At 43.8% G+C, this 25,378-nt stretch overlaps 4 non-coding genes and 1 pseudogene across 4 annotated transcripts; 1 reads left to right on the forward strand and 4 right to left on the reverse strand.

The window, feature by feature from the left end:
- Nucleotides 1-2,453: 2,453 nt before the first annotated feature.
- On the reverse strand, nt 2,454-2,644 carry LOC140287396 (U2 spliceosomal RNA). Its single transcript, XR_011911576.1, has one exon. It is a non-coding gene; the product is annotated as a U2 spliceosomal RNA (small nuclear RNA).
- An 11,159-nt stretch (nt 2,645-13,803) lies between these two features.
- Nucleotides 13,804-13,953, forward strand: LOC140287402 (U2 spliceosomal RNA; annotated as a pseudogene).
- A 4,653-nt stretch (nt 13,954-18,606) lies between these two features.
- On the reverse strand, nt 18,607-18,794 carry LOC140287397 (U2 spliceosomal RNA). The gene has a single exon (XR_011911577.1). It is a non-coding gene; the product is annotated as a U2 spliceosomal RNA (small nuclear RNA).
- Nucleotides 18,795-19,069: 275 nt separating this feature from the next.
- LOC140287404 (U5 spliceosomal RNA) lies at nt 19,070-19,183 on the reverse strand. The gene has a single exon (XR_011911579.1). It is a non-coding gene; the product is annotated as a U5 spliceosomal RNA (small nuclear RNA).
- Nucleotides 19,184-19,594: 411 nt separating this feature from the next.
- LOC140287395 (U2 spliceosomal RNA) lies at nt 19,595-19,784 on the reverse strand. The gene has a single exon (XR_011911575.1). It is a non-coding gene; the product is annotated as a U2 spliceosomal RNA (small nuclear RNA).
- Between the last annotated feature and the right edge of the window lie 5,594 nt (nt 19,785-25,378).

The following is a 25,378-nucleotide window of genomic DNA, read 5'->3' on the forward strand; positions in this document are numbered from 1 at the left end:
GCTCCACCTTTTAGGTTTCTATCACACCTTTTTTTTCACCGCATTTTATAGATTATAGTTGAAAATTCTCAACCACTCATCCGAAGACCTCTCCTCCCGCTTTTGTTAATATATTTCAACTTTAGTCAGACACTCACACCTACTTGCAACCGAACACCACCTCTCTAGCTTTTGATGATGTATGGTCCGGCATTCTTACCGTTTCTAACACATTTTTCAGCAATTATGGTAGGACATTCACACCTTCTTGCAGCTGAACACCTCCTCTCCCACCTATGATCATGTGCGGATTGATTTTCGAAAATTTTCTTTCATGTTTTCTAGCAATTAATGATGGACATTTAGACCTTCTTGCAGCTGAACACCTCTTCTTCCGCTTTTGATCATACATTGTCAGGCATTCGCACCTTGTCTTACCCGCTTTTTACAAACTTTAGTCAAACATTCACACCTTTTTGCAGCCGAACACAGTTTTTTGCAGCCGAATTTGGGCATTCGAACCTTTTCATACCCACTTTTTACCAAATATGGTCGGACATTCACACCGTCTTACAGCGGAACACCTCCGCTCCCTCTTTTGATGGTGTATGTTCGGGCATTCGAACCTTTTCTTACCCGCTTTTTACAAACTATGCTCGGACATTCAAACCTTCTTGTAGCCGAACACATCCACTCCTGCTTTTGATGATGTATGGTTGGGCATTCGAACCTACTTGTTGCCCGCTTTTCATTAATTATGGGTGGACATTCACACCTTGTCGCAGCCAAACACCTCCGCTCCCTGTTTTGATCATGTATGGTTGGACATTCGCACCTTTTCTCACCCGCTTTTTGCAAACTATGGTCGGCCATTCACAGCTTCCTCTCCACCATACTTGTATGGTGGGATACTCACACCCACTTGCATCCGAAGACTTCCGCCCCCACTTTTGTTGATATTTAGTCGGTCATTCACACCTTACCCGTTTTCTTGCAGCCAAACACCTCTGATCTCGCTTTTGATGATGTAAGATTGGGCAATAAGACCTTGCTTTTCCTGCTTTTCACCAACTATAGACGGACATTCACACCTTCTTGCAGCCGAACACTTCCGCTCCACCTTTTAGGTTTCTATCACACCTTTTTTTTCACCGCATTTTATAGATTATAGTTGAAAATTCTCAACCACTCATCCGAAGACCTCTCCTCCCGCTTTTGTTAATATATTTCAACTTTAGTCAGACACTCACACCTACTTGCAACCGAACACCACCTCTCTAGCTTTTGATGATGTATGGTCCAGCATTCTTACCGTTTCTAACACATTTTTCAGCAATTATGGTAGGACATTCACACCTTCTTGCAGCTGAACACCTCCTCTCCCACTTATGATCATGTGCGGATTGATTTTCGAAAATTTTCTTTCATGTTTTCTAGCAATTAATGATGGACATTTAGACCTTCTTGCAGCTGAACACCTCTTCTTCCGCTTTTGATCATACATTGTCAGGCATTCGCACCTTGTCTTAACCGCTTTTTACAAACTTTAGTCAAACATTCACACCTTTTTGCAGCCGAACACAGTTTTTTGCAGCCGAATTTGGGCATTCGAACCTTTTCATACCCACTTTTTACCAAATATGGTCGGACATTCACACCGTCTTACAGCGGAACACCTCCGCTCCCTCTTTTGATGGTGTATGTTCGGGCATTCGAACCTTTTCTTACCCGCTTATTACAAACTATGCTCGGACATTCAAACCTTCTTGTAGCCGAACACATCCACTCCTGCTTTTGATGATGTATGGTTGGGCATTCGAACCTACTTGTTGCCCGCTTTTCATTAATTATGGGTGGACATTCACACCTTGTCGCAGCCAAACACCTCCGCTCCCTGTTTTGATCATGTATGGTTGGACATTCGCACCTTTTCTCACCCGCTTTTTGCAAACTATGGTCGGCCATTCACAGCTTCCTCTCCACCATACTTGTATGGTGGGATATTCACACCCACTTGCATCCGAAGACCTCCGCCCCCACTTTTGTTGATATTTAGTCGGTCATTCGCACCTTACCCGCTTTTGGCAAACTATGGCCTTCTTGCAGCCAAAAACCTCTGATCTCGCTTTTGATGATGTAAGGTTGGGCATTCAGACCTTGCTTCACCTGCTTTTCACCAAATATAGTCGGACATTCACACCTTCTTGCAGCCGAACACTTCCGCTCCACCTTTTAGTTTTCTATGGGGCATTCACACCTTTTTTTTTATAAAAACACCACAGGAACACCGTATTGAGGCTTTGTTCTGACCGCTCATTCGGTGTCGCATTTCTTTCAAGCAATTCTCCCGGTTAGCCCGCACACGGCTCGCTCCCAGAGCCGTGTTAAAGTCTGCTTCGCATTCACTCTCTTTTCTCAGCAGATTAAAAGAAACTTCCATCCTGCACCGCTGTTTGCTTTTTCACAAGAGCAGAGGAGAGCGCACCGTTCCCAGCGGCACTGCAGTACCGGGTCGATGCTTGGAGTGAACGGAGCAAGCTCCTTTTTCAACTCCTATTGATACAAATCCATTTAATATGTAGTCCTTGCATAGAGGACACATCAGACATTAAACTGATAAGTACAGATACTACACTTGATCTTAGCCAAAAGGCCGAGAAGCGATAACTGTCCACTGGTTCACGTTCGAGGGCCCTTCCTGGCACAATGCGCACTTGTAGCGGTGTTCTTTTTATGGCCATAGTGTCACTTTGCACCTCCGCCCACCCGCTGCACTGAGCACTCTTCAGCCCTTTTAAATGGTATAACTTTACACTACCGCACGCTTCAGCGAGCACCATTCAAGCAACAACTTTGCACTCCAGCTTCGAACATCGGCACAGTCGCAACAAGTAAGGCGACTCTACTCAGAGAAGTCACTCTGCACAGTAACAAGATTTCTTTTGCACAGACAGAAAGGGCTTCATCCGCAAAGGTAAAGCCTGCCAAAAATAGAAACAACTCATTAGTGCTGCTCAACGTTGTACTTTGCAGTAAAAGAAAGAGCAAATCTAAAGTTTCAAGAATCCGAGAATAAGCTTACTTCCATGAGTTCTTCACGATTTTGGATTTTGCTATAAAATGAATTCCTTCACTCAAACTAAATTTAAACTGCTAAACCGCTAATCTGTTACATGCAAGGCAGATGTCAAATTCACCGAAATAGGATCTAAGGGTATTTGGCCAATCGAGCTGTAGCAGCTTCGGTAAAAGAGTATAAGTTGAAGAGTTTGTGAATAAAGGTGTGCGCACACATAGTGAGTTGTAGGAAAATAGGCAGGGAGCAATGCCGGCTGGGGTATAGGTTCTTGTATGTTGTCTGACTGTTTGATTTGAATGTGTTGTGTAAGTGTCCTGTTGAATGTTACATGTTTGGGCTTTGACATGCTTCACTGTGGTTATTAACTGTGTGGTGTGTCCTGAAATGTTATATGTTTGGGCTGTGTGACATGCTTAATGCTTTTCAGTAGCAACCCACTTATTCATATATAGCAACTGACAACATAAGAAGTCCGGACATACTTTGATAGTAGTTGTAGAAGTATCCTTATTGATAATAGATAAACTAATTCATAGTGATAGAACAGTAGATGAACAGGTGCCTGCACATGTCTCATGAAAATAAAATGGGTGTATGATTGCTGACGGCAGAGCAATACTGCCAAACTTATGAGTTCTTGTGGCAAACTTGATTCAGTGTCTTGACGTGTATACGCTGTTTGGCTGACTTGTCACAAGAAACAAAGTGTGTTTGATAAGATCCGACCATTTTATTACGGGAGGATCAGTATGTATGGATTCTGATGTGACTGATAAACCCATTCGTATCTTAAGCATAATCTAATACGTGAGACAACGCCCTGGCACACAATCCAAAAAAAAAAAGAGAGAGCGGTTTTGTGTCCCCACAGTCCATAATGTAGAAAAGGGAGAAAAAAGCCTTTCTGATTTGTTGTGTGTGCTCACAGTGCAGAGTGTAGAGAAAAGAGAGAAAAGAAAGCCGTTTTGGTGTCACGGGTGTTGTGACTTACACACACACATTTCTGAATTGAGAAAGGAAATTATTTTAGAGGAAGCACTAGAGTTTAGATCCCACATTTGTTGATAGGCATTCATTTAATTTTTCTTTTAATCAGTTTTAAAGTGAATACTAACTGAGAAATGAAAAAGGTGAAGAGTTTAGAAGCTTGGTTCAAGAGCAAAACTTGGTTTATGATCAGCTGAGTCTCTAAACAGAACAGCAAAGGGCTTCATCGAACATTTAAAAAAGATTCAGATTGTTAGAATATCCAGAATTTATAGGAATGGTGGTGATTACTCTTATTTTCTAGAATGGAAATAACTGCACCATGTCTGTTTTATGAATTTAAGGGGCTAAAAAGTTTTGTTCTCGTTTTTCTATGATTAACCGAATGTATGTGAGAGTCCAAACAGACAGAAGGGTTACGGCCGAGCGCTGAACCTTCCAAAAAAGATGAGACAGGCTGGACCCGTGCCATACTAGTTAAGACCTGCCTGTGGATAACAGGTTCTTTAAACTCTCACACACACAAACTCACACACGTTCGCACACATACACCCATACACACACACATTCTTGAACTTGCTGCACTAGAATTGTAGTCTGAATACCTTTATGCCAAACAGATTTGCTTTGCCAAGGGAAGTTTTATAAATGTTTATTGTTTATGTTTACAATATATATACTAGCAGAATAATTAATTCATCCTCCTTGTCCCTCCCACCTCAGAGAGGGCAGCCAGAGACTGGCTGCAATAGGCATCCCCGCTACCTGGGACCCAACACAGGGCCGGAGGGCCTGATGTCCACCAGGCTCGGGGCCTGCAGTCACCATATTCCGGGAGCTACTGTACCCCCAGAAGGAACCCATCCCGCCCCACCCCACTCAACCCAACCCCACCCCGGAGGACCTCTACAAAAACAAACAAACAACAACAAAAATCAAACAAACAAACAAACAAATCACCCGGTTACACCAGTCGCAGCAGCCCGGGCCTGAGACCCACCATCACCCAGGCCCCCCCAGCCCCCCCCCCAACTGGGGAAAAGCACACCCCCATACAGACCCCCTCCTCCTCACCGCACGCCCCAACACCCTAAAAAAAACAACCACCTGCGGACACCTTGGAGTTCCCAGAGCAACAAGGCCGGCACCAGGACCTGCACCAACCCACGCATACTGTGGCATGTCCAGGGCAACCCAGACCCCCCAGGCACAGGCAGGGCCCCGCCCCGGGCGCAAGGCAGCGGCAAGCCACCAGGTCCAGGCCCAGCTCCACCACCCACGCCAGAGCGGCCCGGTCACCCGGTACAGAGCCAGCAGCCACCACCCCAAGGCCCCTAAGGGACCCCGCCCCACACCGCAAGACAGCCCCAACCGCAAGCCCCCAAAACTGCCCTCCAAGCCCGACACACAGTCCCCCCCAGCAATGACCAACCCGGTCCCCACGACCCGAGAGACCACCAGACGCCCGAAGCCACACAGCCCCCCCCAGCACACACCCAACCGCCCAGAGCGATTTCTAAACTGGTTAATACACAGATTGTTCTTTGCTTTCCAGTTCATGAGAATAGTTTTCTTTGCTATACATAACACTGTGAGGATCATGTGTGCTAAGCTAAATTCCACGTTGATGTTGTCTAAGTCACCCAGTATGCACAGTGTGGGGCATGCAGGAATGCTACACTTTAGCCATGTTGACAGGTCCGCACAGACTTCAAGCCAGAACTTCTGGACAGGCGCACAAAACCACAAAGCATGTGCATAATCATCAGGTGTGTTATCTGTGCAATGTGAGCAGATGTTTGAGTGTGTTAGACCCATCCTGAACATCCTTTGTCCTGTATAGTGTGTTCTATGAAGAATTTTGTATTGTATGAGCTGTAAATTAGGATTTTGAGTCATTCTGAAGGTGTTCAAACATATTTGTGGCCAGAAGCTATGACTAGAACTGATGGATAAATCTGCCTCCCATTTTGAGGACGGTAGAGACATTGTGTCATCTATCTTAGACAATAATTTATATATTTTTGATAGTAGTTTTGGGGTGCAGATGCTTAGAAATTCTGCTACCCTAATCGGGAGTTGTAAGTCTGGTTGGTGGAGGATATATTTCTTTGTTATTATAGACTTAAGTTGTTGATATTCTAGGAATTTATTGCTGCCTATCTCATGTTGTGATATGAGCTCATCAAATGAAATAAAATGTCCATTTTGGATTATATGTTCCAGATGTTTGATTCCTTTGATCTTCCATAGAGTAAAGTTTAGCATTTTTTGGTTTTGCAGGATGTCAGGATTGTTCCAGATGGGTGTAAGCTTACACGGGACAAGTGAAGACTTTGTTATTTTAAGAAATTCCCACCAGGCTGTCAGAGAGGTGCTGATGTTAATGCTTTTGAAACATTTGTGATTTTTTACGTTTTGACTAATAAGTGGCAGGTCAGAGATTTCCAGATTATCACACAATGCTTGTTCTATATTTATCCATGTTCATCTATTGGGCTAGGTTTAAACCATTTTGATATATACCGTAACCTATTGGCTAAGGAATAGTGCTGAAAATTAGGTAAATCTAATCCACCACTGTCCTTGGTCTTCTGTAGGGTTTTTAAACTAATACGTGGTGGTTTGTTTTTCCACAGAAATTTGGAGATGCATGAATCTAGTGACTTAAACCAAGTAGAAGGTTGGTTTTATGGGGATCATTGAGAACAAAACAGTTAACTTTTGGTAGTATCATCATTTTAATGGTTGTAACACTCCCCATAAGTGATATAGGTAAGGACTTCCAACGAGAGAGATTGTCCTCTACTGTCTTTAATAATTGCACATAAATTAGCTTTGTTAGCTCTGAGAGCCTGGAGGAAATGTTTATGCCTAAATATCTAATATTTCCTGACTGTAAAGTGATCGCAGGTATATTCTGGACCCTACAGTTAATGGGCAGAACTGTGGTCTTAGACCAATTGATAGAGTAGTCAAAAAGTGCTGAGAATTTATTTATGAGTGTGATCGTGTGAGTGAGAGACGTTTGTGAGTTCTGAAGGAAAAGTAATACATCATCAGCATAAAGACTTATTTTATGCTCAATATTTTGGGGTTGGATGTCTTTAATATTTCTATCTTGTCTGATAGCAGCTGCTAAAGGTTTGATGAAAATAGCAAAAAGTGAGGGAGAAAGTGAGCAACCCTGTCTTGTACTTCTCTGCAGACTGAAGCTTGGAGAAGTTTGATCATTTGTCCTGACACTTGCATTTGGGGAGTCAGTTATTTTCTTGTGAGGAGATAAGAGGCTTTAATAATAATATCTTGCAAGAGAGAACAACACAGTACAGAATACAGAGTTGCTCTGACCACTGAAGCAAAAACACACAGTTATATTGCCCGCTCATCACGTCATCTGTTTTTGGGTATAATTGATTGTTCTTCTAACTTTCCTCCCCAACCATCAGTTGAGGTTACCCAGACACACTCGTAAATACCAGCCTAACCCTGTCCCCCCTAAAGTGCACCTATCTCATTATAACAAGCCCACCATTGTAAAGAGGAATTTAAGAAAACAGGGCAGGGTGGTACCTTGCAGCTCGGTCATTTGCAGGTTATACACAGTAACACTCAATACAAAGCATATAAGAATTATTTTCCATTACATTCCTCCCTTTTGATTATAATAATACCATTATATTAATCAACCCAAAAGAAACAAGGAAAATAATAACTTTATCTGTAAAACATCAGCCTGCATTTGCACACAACGTGAGTTTAAAATGCAGGCATCATAGTAATAAAGGGTCCAATGATAAACAATCAAAACATGAACAATTAAACATGATTATCTTCATCCCTCTCTAAGTCAGCGTCACTAGAGGAAAAATATTGAAAGCAAGAAAGTTATTTGAGTAATTTGGTCTTTTTCACACTGTTGTTTAGATGGACTACATAAAAGGATGTCATCCACATACTGCAAAAGAGCAGAGCCTGTGGTTGATTGAAGTTAATCCAGACTAGCTTTGAGGGCAGCATTGTAAATAGTGGGACTTTCACAGTACCCCTGGCATAACCGGGTAAAAGTCCAAGATCTCCCTTCAAACTAAAAAGCAAACCAAAATGGACTATCAGGGTGCACTGGCGACAAGTCAACCACTGAGAAAAACTGTGCATCTGATGTAATTTGAGACAAAATAGTGTGTGGGTTGGGCACAGTAGGAGCATGTGGCTGAACTGCAGCATTCACCGCTTGGAGGTCCTGTACAAAACGCCATTCATCTGGCTGGCCAGCATCTTTAATCTTTTTAACAGGAAACAATGGAGTAAGCACAGGTGAATTTTCAAAAGGAACAATAACGCCTGTTTTCTGAAAAGATTGAAAAACAGGTTTAATCCCTTTAATTGCTTCAGGCTTAAAAGGGTATTGTTTTTTACATGGACAAAAGTCTGATTTAGGGGTGACAATTACTGGTTCACAGCCTTTTATCAACCCCACATCATATTTGCTCTTAGCCCAAAGATCATTGGGCACTTCAGCCAACATGGGTATCGAAGACAAATCTGTTTCAGATAAAAAACATGCTTCAAAATGTGATTCTGTGGTAGGAATTAAGTCCACAGTTCTTTGACAATGCATTGTACTCAAAAATGTTTTTTTGTACGCTGACAATCGTTCAGAAAACATTAAATTTGGATCAGCAGGTGAAACGGTCCACTCCATTTCTCTCTGACATGTAGCAACAAACTCTCCCACACCTTGTCACTGCCAGTGTGTACGTTTGGCCAAGGAAATGTGAGGGCGAGTACCACAAACATTAAAAAAATCGAAGTGCTCTGGAGTGAGCGACACAGCCAATAAAGTAGGCGCACATATTTTTTCACTTCTTCTCATAGTCATTGTCAGGCCCCAAAGAAATGTGTGATGTGCAGTGCAAATCAGTAGGTTGCATGAAATCAGAAAGGGGTGAAACTAACGCTTTTGCTTCTTCCACTAGTTGTTGTGAAAAAGGAGAGCTGGGAAGTTTCCACTCATAAGCATATGTAAGTGCCGATGAATCAAACTGCACTGCTGTGAAAACTTTGTCAGACTGTAACATAACCTTAACACCCTCTGGTGTAGAAGTTAAAATAATGCCTAATTTACACATGAGATCACAGCCCATCAGGTTAATGGGACACAACTCTGATAACAAAAATGAGTGTTTGAAGGAGAGCTCATCGGGAGTGACAACACGCAATGGGCATTGTCATTTTCTCCTTCACAACCTGGCCTGATGCAGACATAGAGTAAACGTGGTTTCCACTTAACTTTGGAGGACAATCAAACTCCCCTGACGTCACTACTGATGAACATAATTTCCTATATTCTGAGAGAAATATCTTTGCTCTAGGACGGAAATAGCATGCAAAACTTTACTACGTGAATCACAGTCGGCAAGCGTTTCTTCACTACACAGAGCAGGAAAAATGTGTGAGTGTGTTTATGCTATCACCCATTAGTGGAGGCTCCGCTGCCGCGTGACGTCCAGAACCTGCCTCCCACCCTCAGTCAGCCTTTTGCCCAATTTCATCACTTTTCAGCTGTGGACAGTCCTTCTTCCAGTGTCCAGTCTGGCCACAGTAAAAACAAATATTCGGATCATAGCTCTGGCGTGGCCCATTTCGACCTCCTCTCCCACACGTCCACGTCTTCGACTTCGGCCTCGTCCTCTGTTTACACACACTGCGTAATACATGGTCATGGCTGCCAAATGCAGCTCCTTTTCACACTTGTCCCTTTTGGTTGTCTTACGCGTCTCAACTTGGTTATGAGCATGGCGAGCATATCGGCGAACGTCAGCCAAACGAGGACCCTCACACCATCCCACGTAAATGTTCTTTACTTCAGTGGCGACATCTGGCATGAGGCCTTTAATTATTGCATCGCAAACTGTGGCCTTCTCTCAGCCAAACACCTCTGATCTCGCTTTTCATGATGTAAGTTCCTGCGTATGCTGCCGCTTACCTGGATGACGTCATCATCCATAGCAACAGCTGGGCGGAGCATGTTCAGCAGATGGCGGCAGTGCTGGAGTCACGGGGCTCACGGCCAAACCAAAGAAGTGTGCAGTTGGATGGAGGGAGGTACGGTATCTGGGGTACCACTTGGGCGGCGGACTGGTGCGTCCACAGGTAGACAAGACAGCAGCGATTGCAGCCTGCCCAAAACCTAAGACCAAGAAAGAGGTGAGGCGGTTTTTGGGGCTGGCCGGATATTACCGGCGATTTATTCCCAACTTCGCGGAGCTGACCAGCCCTTTGACCAACCTTACCCGAAAAGGTGCCTCTGATCCGGTCCGGTGGACGAAGCAGTGCCAGGTGTCACTTGAGAGGGTAAAGCAGACCCTCTGTGGGGAGCCTCTTCTCCACACACCTAACTCCTCTCTCCCATTTGTCCTGCAGACTGATGCATCGGGAAGGGGGTTGGGGGCTGTTCTGTCCCAGCAGGTGCGGGGCGTTGACCACCCAGTGCTTTACATCAGCCAGAAACTATCCGAGAGGGAGACCAGATACAACACGGTGGAGAGGGAGTGCCTGGCCATCCGGTGGGTGGTCGGCGCTCTGCGGTATTACTTGCTGGGGCGCCCATTCACCCTTTGCTCGGACCTTGCTCCCCTCCAGTGGCTCCACCGAATGAAAAATGTCAATGCACGGATCACCCGCTGGTATCTGGCACTACAGCCTTTTAAATTCAAAGTGGTCCATAGGCCGGGGGCACAGATGGCTGTGGCCGACTTCCTTTACAGCTCGCATGGCGAGGTGTGTGTGTGTGTGTGTGTGTGTGTGGGGGGGGGGGGGGGGGGGGTTAGGCCGGACCGCTCCCCGGCCAAGGTCAGGCGGTGGAGGTATGTGGAGGGGGCGTGGTGCATCAGCTGCAGGAGAGAGCTGTGGAGAGAGCTCTGGGGAGCAGGACTAGGTGAGTGATTAGTACACCGGCAGTCACTTGTCTAATCACTCTCCTCTTTAAAAAACTCAGAGCTGTAAGGAGGATTGAAGTGGAGTCGGCAGCACGAACCGGGAGGGAAGGCCTGCGAACGACTCCACATTCATGAAAAAGGGTTAAATAAACTATACGTTGAACCGTCCTCTGTCTCTGAGTCTCTCTGAAAGAACCCGCAGTGGCAACAGGCCGCCTCAATGTGGAATTATTAAAGACAGTAAAGGACGATCTCTCTCGTTGGAAGTCCTTACCTATATCACTTATGGGGAGAGTTACAACCATTAAAATGATGATACTACCAAAAGTTAACTATCTGTTCTCAATGATCCCCATAAAACCACCTGCTACTTGGTTTAAGTCACTAGATTCATGCATCTCTAAATTTCTGTGGAAAAACAAACCACCACGTATTAGTTTAAAAACCCTACAGAAGACCAAGGACAGGGTGGATTAGATTTACCTAATTTTCAGCACTATTCCTTAGCCAATAGGTTACAGTATATATCAAAATGGTTTAAACCTAGCCCAATAGATGAACTTGGATAAATATAGAACAAGCATTGTGTGATAATCTGGAAATCTCTGACCTGCCACTTATTAGTCAAAACGTAAAAAATCACAAATGTTTCAAAAGCATTAACATCAGCACCTCTCTGACAGCCTGGTGGGAATTTCTTAAAATAACAAAGTCTTCACTTGTCCCGTGTAAGCTTACACCCATCTGGAACAATCCTGACATCCTGCAAAACAAAAAAATGCTAAACTTTACTCTGTGGAAGATCAAAGGAATCAAACATCTGGAACATATAATCCAAAATGGACATTTTATTTCATTTGATGAGCTCATATCACAACATGAGATAGGCAGCAATAAATTCCTAGAATATCAACAACTTAAGTCTATAATAACAAAGAAATATATCCTCCACCAACCAGACTTACAACTCCCGATTAGGGTAGCAGAATTTCTAAGCATCTGCACCCCTAAACTACTATCAAAAATATATAAATTATTGTCTAAGATAGATGACACAATGTCTCTACCGTCCTCAAAATGGGAGGCAGATTTATCCATCAGTTCTAGTCATAGCTTCTGGCCACAAATATGTTTGAACACCTTCACAATGACTCGAAATCCTAATTTACAGCTCATACAATACAAAATTCTTCATAGAACACACTATACAGGACAAAGGATGTTCAGGATGGGTCTAACACACTCAAACATCTGCTCACATTGCACAGATAACACACCTGATGATTATGCACACGCTTTGTGGTTTTGTGCGCCTGTCCAGAAGTTCTGGCTTGAAGTCTGTGCGGACCTATCAACATGGCTAAAGTGTAGCATTCCTGCATGCCCCACACTGTGCATACTGGGTGACTTAGACAACATCAACGTGGAATTTAGCTTAGCACACATGATCCTCACAGTGTTATGTATAGCAAAGAAAACTATTCTCATGAACTGGAAAGCGAAGAACAATCTGTGTATTAACCAGTTTAGAAATGTTCTTTTAGATTATATTAGCATGGAAACAATGTCTGCTTCCTCAAAACATCAATTGGCTGAATTTAATTCTCTCTGGTCCCCTCTGATTAGCTTGATCACATAGTGTTGGTGGTGGGTTGATGTCCCGTCGCTCTGGGCGGTTGGGTGTGTGCTGGGGGGGGGCTGTGTGGCTTCGGGCGTCTGGTGGTCTCTCGGGTCGTGGGGACCGGGTTGGTCATTGCTGGGGGGGACTGTGTGTCGGGCTTGGAGGGCAGTTTTGGGGGCTTGCGGGTGGGGCTGTCTTGCGGTGTGGGGCGGGGTCCCTTAGGGGCCTTGGGGTGGTGGCTGCTGGCTCTGTACCGGGTGACGGGGCCGCTCTGGCGTGGGTGGTGGAGCTGGGCCTGGACCTGGTGGCTTGCCGCTGCCTTGTGCCCGGGGCGGGGCCCTGCCTGTGCCTGGGGGGTCTGGGTTGCCCTGGACATGCCACAGTATGCGTTGGTTGGTGCAGGTCCTGGTGCCGGCCTTGTTGCTCTGGGAACTCCAAGGTGTCCGCAGGTGGTTGTTTTTTTTAGGGTGTTGGGGCGTGCGGTGAGGAGGAGGGGGTCTGTATGGGGGTGTGCTTTTCCCCTGTTGGGGGGGGCCTGGGGGGGCCTGGGTGATGGTGGGTCTCAGGCCCGGGCTGCTGCGACTGGTGTAACCGGGTGATTTGTTTGTTTGTTTGTTTGATTTTTGTTGTTGTTTGTTTGTTTTTGTAGAGGTCCTCTGGGGTGGGGTTGGGTTGAGTGGGGTGGGGCGGGATGGGTTCCTTCTGGGGGTACAGTAGCTCCCGGAATATGGTGACTGCAGGCCCCGAGCCTGGTGGACATCAGGCCCTCCTGCCCTGTGTTGGGTCCCAGGTAGCGGGGATGCCTATTGCAGCCAGTCTCTGGCTGCCCCCTCCGGGGTGGGAGGGACCAGGAGGATGAATTATTTATTCTGCTAGTTTATATATTGTAAACATAAACAATAAACAATTATAAAACTTCCCTTGGCAAAGCAAATCTGTTTGGCATAAAGGTATTCAGACTACAATTCTGCTGCCATAATGCACAATTCCGGATTTTGATATAAAATGAATTCCTTCACTCAAACCAAGTTAAAACTGCATTTTCCTTCATATTTATCCATGTCTAAATAGCTTTGAACAAAAAAGAACGTTGTACTTTGCAGGATAGGAGAGAACAACACTAAACCTTTTCAGGAATCCGAGAATAAGCGTCGTTTCACGAGTTCTACACAATTCCGGATTTTGATATAAAATTAATTCCTTCACTCAAACCAAGTTGTGATATGTCTATGCAAGGACCACATATTAAATGGATTTGTATCAATAGGAGTTGAAAAAGGAGCTTGCTCCGTTCACTCCAAGCATCGACCCGGTACTGCAGTGCCGCTGGGAACGGTGCGCTCTCCTCTGCTCTTGTGAAAAAGCAAACAGCGGTGCAGGATGGAAGTTTCAGGGACCCCAAGATGAAACTTTCTTTTAGTCTGCTGAGAAAAGAGAGTGAATGCGAAGTAGACTTTAACACGGCTCTGGGAGCGAGCCGAGTGCGGGCTAACCAGGAGAATTGCTTGAAAGAAATGCGACACCGAATGAGCGGTCAGAACAAAGCCTCAATATGGTGTTCCTGTGGTGTTTTTATAAAATGCGGTGAAAATAAAGGTGTGAATGCCCCATAGAAAACTAAAAGGTGGAGCGGAAGTGTTCGGCTGCAAGAAGGTGTGAATGTCCGACTATATTTGGTGAAAAGCAGGTGAAGCAAGGTCTGAATGCCCAACCTTACATCATCAAAAGCGAGATCAGAGGTGTTTGGCTGCAAGAAGGCCATAGTTTGCCAAAAGCGGGTAAGGTGCGAATGACCGACTAAATATCAAGTAAAAGTGAAGTAAAATATAAATAAAAGTGGGGGCGGAGGTCTTCGGATGCAAGTGGGTGTGAATATCCCACCATACAAGTATGGTGGAGAGGAAGCTGTGAATGGCCGACCATAGTTTGCAAAAAGCGGGTGAGAAAAGGTGCGAATGTCCAACCATACATGATCAAAACAGGGAGCGGAGGTGTTTGGGTGCGACAAGGTGTGAATGTCCACCCATAATTAATGAAAAGCGGGCAACAAGTAGGTTCGAATGCCATACCATACATCATCAAAAGCAGGAGTGGATGTGTTCGGCTACAAGAAGCTGTGAATGTCCAGCCATAATTACTCAAAAACGGGTAAGAAAAGGTAGTATTGCCAGACCATAAATGATCAAAACAGGGAGCGGAGGTGTTCCGCTGTAAGAAGGTGTGAATGTCCGACCATAATTGGTAAAAAGCGGGTAAGAAAAGGTTAAAATACCCGACTGTACACAATATATAGCGGGAGCGGAGTTGTTTGGCTACTAAAAGGTGTGAAAGTCCGACCATGGTTTGTAAAAAGCGGGTAAGAAAAGGTGCGAATGCCGGACAATGTATGATCAAAAGAGGGAACGGAGGTTTTCGGCTGCAAGAAGGTCTAAATGTCCAACCATAATTTGTAAAAACCGGGGAAGAAAAGGCTCGGAAGCCCGACTATACACCATCAAAAGCGGGAGCGGAGGTGTTCAGCTGCAATAAGGTCTGAATGTCCATCAATAATTGCTAGAAAACATGAAAAAAAATGTTCGAATATCCAACCGCACATGATCATAAGTGGGAGAGGAGGTGTTCAGCTTCAAGAAGGTGTGAATGTCCACCCATAATTCCTCAAAAATGGGTAAAAAAAAAGGTGCGAATGCCCAACCATACATCATCAAAAGCAGGACTGGATGTGTTCGGTTACAAGAAGGTTTGAATGTCCGAGCATAGTTTGTAAAAAAATTTCCAGTTCACTCCATTAAATGCTTTTTCTGCATCTAGAGAGTCGATTGTGGTTTCCAAGTTGTTGATGGTAGAATAGTCTATGAGATTAATGATCCGGTTTCTGAACGAACTGTTGTGCCTACTGCTCTTCAGCCTGTCAAATGAAACGTAGAATTTAAAACGTGACAAATGAACGAAGACCCAAGGAGTTGAGTCGTAAACTAATCAATACTGTTTCCTGTGCGAGGACCTGTCAGTCGAGGAGTTGAGTCATGAACGAATCAATACTGTTTCCTGTCCTGCTGACTGAGCTTATGAAGCTGCCGCCTGCCATGTGGTGAGGAAGGGTACTGCATGAAAATGAACGAATCACTCACTGAGACAACTCGTTACTCCCGAGTCATATAAAAAATTTGTTCATGTCGAACGAATTGCTCACGAACGACACATCACTATCTATTTGACGAGTTATGCATGAATTCGGATTTTGCAATAAAATTAATTCCTTCTCTCAAACCAAGTTCAAACTGCTTTGTCCTTCATATTTATCTACTTCTAATCTAGTTTCAACAATAAACAACCCCACATCATATTTGCTCTTCGCCCAAAGATCATTGGGCACTTCAGCCAACATGGGTATCGAAGACAAATCTTTTTCAGATTAAAAACATGCTTCAAAATGTGATTCTGTGGTAGGAATTAATTCCACAGTTCTTTGACAATGCATTGTACTCAAAAATATTTTTTTGTATGCTGACAATCCTTCAGAAAACATAAAATTTGGATCAGCAGGTGAAACGGTCCAATCCGTTTCTTTCTGACATGTAGCAACAAACTCTCCCACACCTTGTCAATGCCAGTGTGTAGGTTTGGCCAAGGAAATGTGAGGGCGAGTACCACAAACATTAAAAAAATCGAATTGCTCTGGAGTGAGCGACACAGCCAATAAAGTAGGCGCACATATTTTTTCACTTCTTCTCATAGTCATTGTCAGGCCCCAAAGAAATGTGTGATCTTCAGTGCAAATCAGCAGGTTGCATGAAATCAGAAAGGGGTGAAACTAACGCTTTTGCTTCTTCCACTAGTTGTTGTGAAAAAGGAGAGCTGGGAAGTTTCCACTCATAAGCATATGTAAGTGCAGATGAATCAAACTGCACTGCTGTGAAAACTTTGTCAGACTGTAACATTACGTTAATACCCTCTGGTGTAGAAGTTAAAATAATGCCTAATTTACACATGAGATCACAGCCCATTAGGTTAATGGGACACAACTCTGATAACAAAAATGAGTGTTTGAAGGAGAGCCCATCGGGAGTGACACACGCAATGGGCGATATCATTTTCTCCTTCACAACCTGGCCTGATGCAGACATAGAGTAAACGTGGTTTCCACTTAACTTTGGAGGACAATCAAACTCCCCTGACGTCACTACTGATGAACATGTTCCTATATTCTGAGAGAAATATCTTTGCTCTAGGACGGAACTAGCATGCAAAACTTTACTACGTGAATCACAGTCGGCAAGCGTTTCTTCACTACACAGAGCAGGAAAAATGTGTGAGTGTGTTTGTGCTATCACCCATTAGTGGAGGCTCCGCTGCCGCGTGACGTCCAGAACCTGCCTCCCACCCTCAGTCAGCCTTTGGCCAAATTTCATCACTTTTCAGCTGTGGACAGTCCTTCTTCCAGTGTCCAGTCTGGCCACAGTAAAAACAAATATTCGGATCATAGCTCTGGCGTGGCCCATTTCGACCTCCTCTCTCACACGTCCACGTCTTCGACTTCGGCCTCGTGCTCTGTTTACACCAACTGCGTAATACATGGTCATGGCTGCCAAATGCAGCTCCTTTTCACACTTGTCCCTTTTGGTTGTCTTACGCGTCTCAACTTGGTTCTGAGCATGGCGAGCATATCGGCGAACGTCAGCCAGACGAGGACCCTCATACCATCCCACGTAAATGTTCTTTACTTCAGTGGCGACATCTGGCATGAGGCCTTTAATTATTGCATCGCAAACTGTGGCCTTCTCTCAGCCAAACACCTCTGATCTCGCTTTTCATGATGTAAGGTTGGGCATGCAGACCTTGCTTCACCTGCTTTTCACTAAATATAGTCGGACATTCACACCTTCTTGCAGCCGAACACTTCCGCTCCACCTTTTAGTGTTCTATCACACCTTTTTTTTCACCGCATTTTATAGATTATGGTTGGAAATTCTAAACCACTCTCATCCGAAGACCTCTCCTCCCGCTTTTGATCATAGATTGTCAGGCATTCGCACCTTGTCTTACCCGCTTTTTACAAAATTTAGTCGAACATTCACACCTTTTTGCAGCCGAACACAGTTTTTTGCAGCCGAATTTGGGCATTCGAACCTTTTCATACCCACTTTTTACCAACTATGGTCGGACATTCACACCGTCTTACAGCGGAACACCTCCGCTCCCTCTTTTGATGGTGTATGTTCGGGCATTCGAACCTTTTCTTACCCGCTTTTTACAAACTATGCTTGGACATTCAAACCTTCTTGTAGCCGAACACATCCACTCCTGCTTTTGATGATGTATGGTTGGGCATTCGAACCTACTTGTTGCCCGCTTTTCATTAATTATGGGTGGACATTCACACCTTGTCGCAGCCAAACACCTCCGCTCCCTGTTTTGATCATGTATGGTTGGACATTCGCACCTTTTCTCACCCGCTTTTTGCAAACTATGGTCGGCCATTCACAGCTTCCTCTCCACCATACTTGTATGGTGGGATATTCACACCCACTTGCATCCGAAGACCTCTGCCCCCACTTTTGTTGATATTTAGCCGATCATTCGCACCTTACCCGCTTTTGGCAAACTATGGCCTTCTTGCAGCCAAAAACCTCTGATCTCGCTTTTGATGATGTAAGGTTGGGCATTCAGACCTTGCTTCACCTGCTTTTCACCAAATATAGTCGGACATTCACACCTTCTTGCAGCCGAACACTTCCGCTCCACCTTTTAGTTTTCTATGGGGCATTCACACCTTTTTTTACACCGCATTTTATAAAAACACCACAGGAACACCGTATTGAGGCTTTGTTCTGACCGCTCATTCGGTGTCGCGTTTCTTTCAAGCAATTCTCCTGGTTAGCCCGCACTCGGTTCGCTCCCAGAGCCGTGTTAAAGTCTGCTTCGCATTCACTCTCTTTTCTCAGCAGATTAAAGAAACTTCCATCCTGCACCGCTGTTTGCTTTTTCACAAAAGCAGAGGAGAGCGCACCGTTCCCAGCGGCACTGCAGTACCGGGTCGATGCTTGGAGTGAACGGAGCAAGCTCCTTTTTCAACTCCTATTGATAAAAATCCATTTAATATGTAGTCCTTGCATAGACATATCACATATTAAACTGATAAGTACAGATACTACACTTGATCTTAGCCAAAAGGCCGAGAAGCGATAACTGTCCACTGGTTCACGTCCGAGGGCCCTTCCTGGCACAATGCGCACTTGTAGCGGTGTTCGTTTTATGGCCATAGTGTCACTTTGCACCTCCGCCCACCCGCTGCACTGAGCACTCTTCAACCCTTTTAAATGGTATAACTTTACACTACCGCACGCTCCAGCGAGCACCATTCAAGCAACATCGGCACAGTCGCAACAAGTAAGGCGACTCTACTCAGAGAAGTCACTCTGCACAGTAACAAGATTTCTTTTGCACAGACAGAAAGGGCTTCACCCGCAAAGGTAAAGCCTGCCAAAAATAGAAACAATTCATTAGTGCTGCTCTCCACGGAAGTCTTTAGTAAAAGGCGAAAGACTTGTACATTATGAAGAGAAACCAGTGTATGATTATCCATCACTGCGGGAGCAGGGCATCAGGCTAGTTGGCATAGCCACCTTCCCCATGGTGAGCTTTGCTTGGTTGAGACGCTTGCTCCCCCCCCTTGCTCCTCGGCTGACCAAGTAGGAACAATCGGGCCCTATTCGATGGCTGCCTTGTCTTTTACTCTGTGCAAAAGACAAGGCAGCCACAAACAACACGGGAACACCGTATTGAGGCTTTGATCTGACTGCTCATTCGGTGTCGCGTTTCTTTCAAGCAATTCTCCCGGTTAGCCCGCACTCGGCTCGCTCCCAGAGCCGTGTTAAAGTCTGCTTCGCATTCACTCTCTTTTATCAGCAGATTAAAAGAAAGTTTCATCTTAGGCTCCCTGAAACTTCCATCCTGCACCGCTGTTTGCTTTTTCACAAGAGCAGAGGAGAGCGCACCGTTCCCAGCGGCACTGCAGTACCGGGTCGATGCTTGGAGTGAACGGAGCAAGCTCCTTTTTCAACTCCTATTGATAAAAATCCATTTAATATGTAGTCTCGCATAGAGGACATATCAGACATTAAACTGATAAGAACAGATACTACACTTGATCTTAGCCAAAAGGCCGAGAAGCGATAACTGTCCACTGGTTCACGTCCGAGGGCCCTTCCTGGCACAATGCGCACTTGTAGCGGTGTTCTTTTTATGGCCATAGTGTCACTTTGCACCTCCGCCCACCCGCTGCACTGAGCACTCTTCAGCCCTTTTAAATGGTATAACTTTACACTACCACACGCTCCAGCGAGCACCATTCAAGCAACAACTTTGCACTCCAGCTTCGAACATCGGCACAGTCGCAACAAGTAAGGCGACTCTACTCAGAGAAGTCACTCTGCACAGTAACAAGATTTCTTTTGCACAGACAGAAAGGGCTTCATCCGCAAAGGTAAAGCCTGCCAAAAATAGAAACAACTCATTAGTGCTGCTCAACAACAACAAGGCAGATGTCAAATTCACCGAAATAGGATCTAAGGGTATTTGGCCAATCGAGCTGTAGCAGCTTCGGTAAAAGAGTATAAGTTGAAGAGTTTGTGAATAAAGGTGTGCGCACACATAGTGAGTTGTAGGAAAATAGGCAGGGAGCAATGCCGGCTGGGGTATATGTTCTTGTATGTTGTCTGACTGTTTGATTTGAATGTGTTGTGTAAGTGTCCTGAAATGTTATATGTTTGGGCTGTGTGACATGCTTAATGCTTTTCAGTAGCAACCCACTTATTCATATATAGCAACTGACAACATAAGAAGTCCGGACATACTTTGATAGTAGTTGTAGAAGTATCCTTATTGATAATAGATAAACTAATTCATAGTGATAGAACAGTAGATGAACAGGTGCCTGCACATGTCTCATGAAAATAAAATGGGTGTATGATTGCTGACGGCAGAGCAATACTGCCAAACTTATGAGTTCTTTTGGCAAACTTGATTCAGTGTCTTGACGTGTATACGCTGTTTCGCTGACTTGTCACAAGAAACAAAGTGTGTTTGATAAGATCCGACCATTTTATTACGGGAGGATCAGTATGTATGGATTCTGATGTGACTGATAAACCCATTCGTATCTTAAGCATAATCTAATACGTGAGACAACGCCCTGGCACACAATCAAAAAAAAAAAGAGAGAGAGCGGTTTTGTGTCCCCACAGTCCATAATGTAGAAAAGAGAGAAAAAAGCCTTTCTGATTTGGTGTGTGTGCTCACAGTGCAGAGTGTAGAGAAAAGAGAGAAAAGAAAGCCGTTTTGGTGTCACGGGTGTTGTGACTTACACACACACATTTCTGAATTGAAGGAAATTATTTTAGAGAAAGCACTAGAGTTTAGATCCCACATTTGTTGATAGGCATTCATTTAATTTTTCTTTTAATCAGTTTTAAAGTGAATACTAACTGAGAAATGAAAAAGGTGAAGAGTTTAGAAGCTTGGTTCAAGAGCAAAACTTGGTTTATGATCAGCTGAGTCTCTAAACAGAACAGCAAAGGGCTTCATCGAACATTTAAAAAAGATTCAGATTGTTAGAATATCCAGAATTTATAGGAATGGTGGTGATTACTCTTATTTTCTAGAATGGAAATAACTGCACCATGTCTGTTTTATGAATTTAAGGGGCTAAAAAGTTTTGTTCTCGTTTTTCTATGATTAACCGAATGTATGTGAGAGTCCAAACAGACAGAAGGGTTACGGCCGAGCGCTGGACCTTCCAAAAAAGATGAGACAGGCTGGACCTGTGCCATACTAGTTAAGACCTGCCTGTGGATAACAGGTTCATTAAACTCTCACATACACAAACTCACACACGTTCGCACACATACACCCATTCACACACACATTCTTGAACTTGCTGCAAGATTAAACATTTGCATTAACTGACTCCAGCAACTCTGAGTCTCATTGAGAGACTTTTCTCAACAATTGGGTCCTCAAACCAGATCTCAACGTTTTTTCCGCTTTCCAGGGTCGGAGCTGAAACCGTGCACGGGGGAGTCCAGTACTCCTAATGAAAGACCCCCTGCTGAATTGCGGTAATTAGGGGCAAGTGTCCACTGAAAGGGGGAAACAGGGACGAGATCGTACTTTTGAATCAATGGCCAGAAGCCATTGGCAGTGCAGGCATCAACAATAATTGTGTTATTTCACCCATTAACACTTAAGGTACCTCATGCAGTGGCTGTGATATGGTTACTTAACAAAATATCTTTACCAGACATCTCTCCTACATAACAGTTCTTCTTTCACAGCCACACCTTGTTGTCGAGAGATGTGCTACACTTAATCCATCCACACTGCTACCTACCCCACAGATGGAAAGCCTCATGATTGCATGTCAGAAATAACCATCAGTGTTTTACCCAGGCCAGACTTAACTGATATACGTTATGAAAATGCAGAAATAACTATATTTATTCAACAGGTCAAGCAAAAAACCCTGATGGCACAAATGCTACAGGATTTGCAGTAGTAACAGAAACTGAAGTTTTCTTAAAACACCAACTACCAAAAAATTACTCTGTTCAAGCAGTCGAATTGGTAGCTTTAACTGAAGCTTGTAAATTAAATAACAAAAAGGTTGTTAACGTTTACACTGACAGTCAGTATGCCTTCTCAACTGTACATGTGTTAACACAGCATTGGAAAAACAGGTATGTTGACATCCACAGCTAAATGTATAAACTACAAATATTTTAGCATTATTAGATGTTATTCAATTGCCATCTACAATAGACTCGTATGAATGACCGGAAGGAAAACCATACTGCCAAAGAATTTGTTTGAATATGCTGCAGTATTGAGCCACGGACCATGTCATGTCTCAACAGGAGGGATGGAAGCAATAATGAACAAGGTTTTTACAGCATATGGTTTTACTAATTATTGAATTTTTTTTTTTAGAATAAATAAATGAATAAAGTTTTGTCTAGCAGGTCAAATATGTGCAAAATACATTCCACAGGGCAATCTAAGACCAAAACGAAGATAATTCCCTAAGCCAGTGTATCTTTTTCAACATATTTGTTTGTATTTCATTATTTCATTATTGTGTAGATTTCATTGAACTAAATTAATGTTAAGGGAAACGATTCTGCTCAGTGACAACAGAGGTTTTTACCAAATGGTCTGAAATATTTCCATGTGCACAAGCAGATGCACTCTCAGTAGCAAAATCACGCGTAAAATAACTCATTTCTAGATTTGAAATTCCTGAAAAGATCTTCAGTGATAATTTGACACACTTTGTAAACTATGTCATCTCACTGATGGCAAAGAACTTAAAATAGATCTTAGAAACCACTGTGATATAGAAGGTTTCGCTAACACATTGGAATTGTTTTACTATTTACATATGCATGTGCAGTGAAGAATTGCTTGCTGCTGATAAATGCAAAGAAGAACAGCTTACACATAGATGCTCACATATAGGCTGCTGAATGCAATGAAGACCTGCTTATCCAGTAAAGTTCAATGTCAATGTGTAATATTCAATTAGGATTTGCAAAACAGTGAAGTTAAACAATGAATGGGTCCATAGTCGGTATGAGAAGACTACAGGAATATTTACCTGGGTGTACGTTCAAACAGAGATGAGAAAATTGCGATAAATTATTGTTTGTTTGTTTGTTAGTATGTATATGAATGTTATGTGTATAAACTGTGTTGAGTTGTAGTTACTCAGTAGTGTCTCAGTGAAACAACCGACGGGGGAAGCCTTGCGGTGACAACAAAAGCAGTGTTTTACTGATCAGTCAAGTTGCTCCAGTGTACTCCATACAAACTGGTTGGCTACTGAAGGGATAGAAAATGGGGAATACTTGTTTTAAAGCAAACAAGGAATTAGATGGGAAAAATACATGTTTTAACGGGACCCAGACAATATTATATAGATGTCGCCACTGAAGTAAAGAACATTTACGTGGGATGGTGTGAGGGTCCTCGTTTGGCTGACGTTCGCCGATATGCTCGCCATGCTCAGAACCAAGTTGAGACGCGTAAGACAACCAAAAGGGACAAGTGTGAAAAGGAGCTGCATGTGGCAACCATGACCATGTATTACGCAGTTGGTGTAAACAGAGGACGAGGCCGAAGTCGAAGACGTGGACGTGTGGGAGAGGAGCCACGCCAGAGCTATGATCCGAATATTTGTTTTTACTGTGGCCAGACTGGACACTGGAAGAAGGACTGTCCACAGCTAAAAAGTGATGAATTTGGGCAAAAGGCTGACTGAGGGTGGGAGGCAGGTTCTGGACGTCACGCAGCAGCGGAGCCTCCACTAATGGGTGATAGCACAAACACACTCACACATTTTTCCTGCTCTGTGTAGTGAAGCAACGCTTGCCGACTGTGATTCACGTAGTAAAGTTTTGCATGCTATTTCCGTCCTAGAGCAAAGATATTTCTCTCAGAATATAGGAACTTATGTTCATCAGTAGTGACGTCAGGGGAGTTTGATTGTCCTCCAAAGTTAAGTGGAAACCACGTTTACTGTATGTCTGCATCAGGCCAGGTTGTGAAGGAGAAAATGACAATGCCCATTGCGTGTTTTCACTCCCGATGAGCTCTCCTTCAAACACTCATTTTTGTTATCAGAGTTGTGTCCCATTAACCCGATGGGCTGTGATCTCATGTGTAAATTAGGCATTATTTTAACTTCTACACCAGAGGGTGTTAAGGTTATGTTACAGCCTGACAAAGTTTTCACAGCAGTGCAGTTTGATTCATCGGCACTTACATATGCTTATGAGTGGAAACTTCCCAGCTCTCCTTTTTCACAACAACTAGTGGAAGAAGCAAAAGCGTTAGTTTCACCCCTTTCTGATTTCATGCAACCTACTGATTTGCACTGCACATCACACATTTCTTTGGGGCCTGACAATGACTATGAGAAGAAGTGAAAAAATATGTGCGCCTACTTTATTGGCTGTGTCGCTCACTCCAGAGCATTTCGATTTTTTTAATGTTTGTGGTACTCGCCCTCACATTTCCTTGGCCAAACGTACACACTGGCAGTGACAAGGTGTGGGAGAGTTTGTTGCTACATGTCAGAAAGAAATGGAGTGGACTGTTTCACCTGCTGATCCAAATTTGATGTTTTCTGAACGATTGTCAGCATACAAAAAACATTTTTGAGTACAATGCATTGTCAAAGAACTGTGGACTTAATTCCTACCACAGAATCACATTTCGAAGCATGTTTTTTATCTGAAACAGATTTGTCTTCGATACCCATGTTGGCTGAAGTGCCCAATGATCTTTGGGCTAAGAGCAAATATGATGTGGGGTTGATAAAAGGCTGTGAACCAGTAATTGTCACCCCTAAATCAGACTTTTGTCCATGTAAAAAACAATACCCTTTTAAGCCTGAAGCAATTAAAGGGATTAAACCTGTTTTTCAATCTTTTCAGAAAACAGGCGTTATTGTTCCTTTTGAAAATTCACCTGTGCTTACTCCATTGTTTCCTGTTAAAAAGATTAAAGATGCTGGCCAGCCAGATGAATGGCGTTTTGTACAGGACCTCCAAGCGGTGAATGCTGCAGTTCAGCCACATGCTCCTACTGTGCCCAACCCACACACTATTTTGTCTCAAATTACATCAGATGCACAGTTTTTCTCAGTGGTTGACTTGTCGCCAGTGCACCCTGATAGCCCATTTTGGTTTGCTTTTTAGTTTGAAGGGAGAT

This window comes from Leuresthes tenuis, unplaced genomic scaffold, assembly GCF_036924035.1.
Source record: "Leuresthes tenuis unplaced genomic scaffold, fLeuTen1.0.hap1 SCAF_130, whole genome shotgun sequence".
Lineage (NCBI taxonomy): Eukaryota > Metazoa > Chordata > Actinopteri > Atheriniformes > Atherinopsidae > Leuresthes > Leuresthes tenuis.